Raw genomic sequence first — 4903 nt, 5'->3', positions numbered from 1 at the left:
TTGGGGGCCAGACTGCTCAGTTCTCATATTTTCCAATACAACTTCTTGGTTCCTGAAATTTGTTCTGAATGTGCACATAAAATACCATGGATAGAATTCTACAGGACCTTCTGCTGGTGTGTGAAAACAGTCAAGATCCAGGGATCCCCAGACACGCTCCTCCAGATGGGGGAGACGTCAGGCACCAACCTGGCCCCTGGGCATCTTCATTTGATTGCAAGAGGCCGGTAGCCAGGTGCAAAATGTGCCTGGCGAATTTCGAATACTGGCCATGAGACACTGCAAAGGGAAGCCCTCCAAGCAGGGACTGGGCCTCAGAGCCCCTTCCCCCTCCTGCGGATTCCAGCAACTGGGATTCAGAAGCCTTGCTGCCAGTGTTCGAAATTCACCAGGTGCCAGAGGTGCATTTTGCCACCTGGCTATCGGCCACCTGCAGCCAAGTGAAGATGCCCGGATGCCTGACGTCTCCCCCATCTGGAGGTGCCTGCCAGGGGATCCTCGGATCTGGAGGGTTTTTACACATCAACAGCGCATCCTGTTGAATTATACCTTTAATATTTTATCTGCATGATCAGAACAACTTTCAGGAACCAAGCCATATGGCCCCCAAATGGCAACTAGACATTCCGTTTGGGCGACTGTAACCCTTCTGTATCCGAGTTTCTGACACTGCTTGCTGCCTCCAGCTGCAGAGGGAGAGAGAGCCATTGTGGCTCCTTGTCACCGATAGCGTTCCTCTCCATGGAGCCGAGAAACAAGCAGGATGGCAGAGCAACCTTTTTCCCCTGCTCCTCGCTTTCAGCTCCCAGCAAACAGCATTTGGAAGGCGACTTTTTGCTCTGCTGGGCAAGGGTGGCAGCCTGTCTGCCATGAAGGAAGCTGATAGGGATGGCTTAACTTTCAGCCTGCCCTCCTGCTGCATGTGTCACATATCGGTGCCCCAGGGAGATGCCACCCCAAGGAGGACTAGCTGATGGGAGGGCCAGGAAGTGTCTTCACCTCGGAATGGGCACAAGAGGTTGGGCACGAGGTCTGAGAACCACCGGGCTGGCCGAGGCCCAGACAGCATCCAGGAAGTTGCACCCGCGCTCTTCCTAGTGTGTGTGTTGGGGGGAGGGAGGGAGGGAAGCTCCCCTGCCTGCTCGCTTGGAGGAGATTCGCACTCGCCACAGGCGAGGGAGAAAGAAAGGATTGTGTTCTTTGGCGGAGCAAAAGCTCCTGGCAGCTCCCTGACCACATCCAGCTCTTGCTTGGCTGCGATTGATATGAGTCAGGACAGGATGGAAGTGGCTTGAAGGGGGGGGGGTTTGAAGAGCAGGGTGTGTTGGGTCTGTTCGTCAGGCACATTTCCTGTTCCAGTGGGGGGGGGGCTGCAGGAGGAGGGGCAGCCCTGAGCCTCAAAGTCCAGAGCCCCCAGCTGTCTCCCAGGCAGGCACTGACCCAGCAACCCAATCCCTGGAGCAATGAGGGGAAAGGCCCCCAGGAGCCCCTGTCTGGGACGCTGCGGGTCCTCCTGGGTCAAGGAGAGCATTCCAGCCTCTGTCTGGAGAAGGAGGGGGGGCAGCTGCCGGCCAGCACTGGAGGGGCGTCGTCGTCGTCCTTGTGCGCAGCTGCGGAGATGGAGGCAGCTTCCCATTTTTCACAGGCCAGGAACCTCTCCTCCTCCCCACTCCTTTGGCCCCAGGGTGGGGGCTGCCTGCGCCATCCCCCCCCCCTGGAAGTCGAGAGAGGTGGCCCTCACCCTTCCAGTTCCTCTGGATTCCAGGCTGGGAGGTTTCTTCCCAGGAATGTTGTGCTGGGGGCCAGTTTGGTTTGGCAGCCTCTGCTTCCAAGGGAGGCAGCCGAGAGGCTTTGCATCCAGAGCGCCCCACCCCAGCCGGCTCCCTGGAGCAGCTCAGGAATCCAATGGCTTTGGGTGGGGGCGGGGGCGGCTGGGAGACTCGGCACCCCGGCTCATTCCTGAGACACTCTGCAAGGCTCTGCCAGGGTGGGGCAGATGTCCCCCCTCCACTCAGCTCCTGCCTGGCCCCATGGAGGCTCCAGAATCCGAGGCAGATGTGGGTCCCTCTCACAAACCTCCGAGAGCCTCTCCTTCCCCAGCAAACAGCCTTGTGGAAATGGGAGGCACTTGCAGACCCCCTGGCGACCTGCCAGCTGTGGGAGTCTCCCCCCCCCCCCGCTCTTCTGGGGAGGGGGAAGTGAGGGGGTTGGCCCTCTAAGGCAGTGGTCCTCAACCTTGGGCCTCCAAAAACATCTGGAGGCCCAAGGTTGAGGACCACTGCCTAAGGGCTTGATCCCCAGCCGAACTTTGTTCCCCTGTGTGGGGCAGGCCACGATCCCTTTGAATTGCGGGTGGGCGGAGATATCGGGAAGTAACTGGAGACGTGCTGGGTGGGCTTTGTGGTCAAGGCCGTCTGAGCTGTTGGGTGGAGTGGGGTTTGTGATGGGGAAGGGCAGGGCTAGGCAAGGGGAGTGTGGTGTAGTGGTTGGAGTGTCGGACTAGGACCTGGGAGAGACCAGGGTTTGAATCTCCCCACTCAGTCATGAAGTTCACCGGGCGTGACCTGCCGTGTGTGTGTGTGTGTGTGTGTGTGTGTGTGTGTGTGTGTGTGTGTGTGTGTCGCTGCCTCTCTCAACCTAACTTGCCTCCCAGGGGCTTTTGTGGGGATTAGGTGAGGAGAGGAATATTTGAGCTCCTGGATAGCTCAGCTGGTTAAAACAAGGTGCTCATAAGGCCAAGGTTGTGGGTTTTCTGAATCCCCGAATGGTAGAGTTAGAAGGAACCCCAGGGGCCATCTAGTCCAACCCCCTGTGATGCAGGGAACTCAACACACTGTCTCCCATCCAATCTGAAACCTTACCTGACCCTGCTTAGCTTTGCAAAGGTGCTGCCAGTTTTATTGCTGCATTACTAGCGTCTATCCCCATACGAGGCAGCTGCATATCCCTGCATTGCAGGGGGTTGGGCTAGATGGCCCTTGGGGTCCCTTCGAACGATTCTTTGATTGTATCCTTGGGGGTGGGGTATAAATGCAATATATAGATCAACGAATAAGTGGGCTCTTTCAGCAAAGGGGGCTGCTTCTCCCAGTGCCTGAGAAGGGATGGAGGCTCAGCGGACGCCAAGGGGCGTGAACACGGGTTCATCCATTTCACTGCATCTACTCTGAGTAGGACCTGGTGGAACACAGACCCAGGTGTGGGAGAATTAGGTGGCTGGCGAGGGGCCTCTCATCTGCTTTGCTGCTTTATGTAACAAGGGAAACTGAGCTAAGCATGCTCTCCCTTTCTTGCTCTGTGTAGAGCAGAGGAATTGTTTTCACTTGGGCTTGTTTTTTCTGGCCCAAGCTGCCTTGGGGCGTTTTCGAGAGAGGCTGAGGAGGAGAAATGTCCCCATATCAAATAAATAAGTAACTCTGGCCCGAAGGAAGGGGTCCCAGAGGCTTCCTGTGGCCAGCGGAGCTCTGACCTGTCTTTGGAAGAGGCGAGGCTTCACCTCTCCGCTCTTGGGGGGGGGGAAGCATAGCCCTGCCAAGGAGCCAGACAGGGTCCTCTTTGCCCCTTCTTATTTCAAGCCCAGCCTTGCTGCCCCCCAGCCTGCTTCCAGGAGGGGTCAGTGAGGGGCACCTTTGGGGGGGGGTCTGCTGCTGCTGCCAATGATGTGGTGGTGATGGTCTTCCTATAGGGCCTGCAGCCGCCTGGGCCTCTGCCAAGGGGAGCCTGCAGGATCCTGCCTCCCTCTCTTGGCTGCATGCAATTAAGCAGGGAAGTGGAGCAGCCTTTGGGGAAGGAGGGGGCGCCCCCTCTCCCCTCTCCTTGCTGCTGCTGCAGCAGCAGCAGCTCCCCACCCACTTCCGCCCTCGCCTCCTTTCTAATAGATTCCTGTTGCAGCTGTGCGACCGACCCCTGAAGCTGACACATGGCAGGGAGGGAGAGGATAGGCCTCTTCCGGCTGGGGGGTGAGCCAGCCAGAGCTGCCTCCTGCCAGCTGCTCCTTCCAGGCAGAGCCGAGTCCCCAGAAGGCCCCTCTCGGGTGGGGAGCAGGGGGAGGGAGGGTCCCTGGGACAGCATCCATCCACACCTCCCCTTACGCTGCTCTAACAGTCGGGGAGAATGCTGGCAACTGTAGTTTGCTAAGGGTACGGATCTCGCGGAGATACAGTTTACCCAACACTCTTCCTTACAGTCAAAGTGGTGTAGTACTGCTTTAAGCATACAGAATAGAATCATAGAATTGTGGAGTTGGATGGGACCCCCCAAGGGTCATCCAGTCCAACCCCCGGCAATGCAGGAATCTCAGCTCGAGCATCCATGACTGGTGGGCCATCCCACCTCTGCTGTGGAACCTCCAAGGAAGGAGAGTCCACTGTCTCCCAAGGGGGTCTGCTCCACTGTTGAGCGGCTCTCGCTGTCAGAAATGTCTGCCTGGCGATGCATAGTCAGAACCTCCTCCCTTGTCCCTGGAAGCCACTGGTTCGAGTCCTACCCTCCAGAGCAGGAGAAAACAAGCTTGCTCCATCTTCAGACATTTGAAAGTGGCTCTCATATCTCCCCTTAGTCTCCTCTTTTCTTTAGCCTGGAATTTAGGTGGATTTAGGGGAGCCTCGGGGTGCTGCAGGAGACGCCACAACTATGGTTTAGAATGGAACATGAGCAGGACAGAGCACCTAATTTTGGCATTGCGCAAGGGGGTGCTGCTGACTTTTGAGACCCCAAGGTCCCCTCCTGCTGCCTGGCTTGGCGGCCTTCCTTTGCTGCCCCAGATGAGCCCCACCACAAGAGGCTGGAGGGCCTCCCTGCCCTGGGCTCTCTTGGTTGGTATCCCCCTCCTTCTGGCCCCAAAGCCCTGGTGGGGTGGGGGGGCACCAGCCCCTCCTGCTTTTATATCAAATCATGAATTTGC

This window comes from Zootoca vivipara, chromosome 13 (genome assembly GCF_965207765.1).
Source record: "Zootoca vivipara chromosome 13, rZooViv2.hap1.1, whole genome shotgun sequence".
NCBI classification, from domain to species: domain Eukaryota; kingdom Metazoa; phylum Chordata; class Lepidosauria; order Squamata; family Lacertidae; genus Zootoca; species Zootoca vivipara.
The sequence above is the reverse complement of the archived record's forward strand: the minus strand, read 5'-3'. Positions refer to the sequence as shown.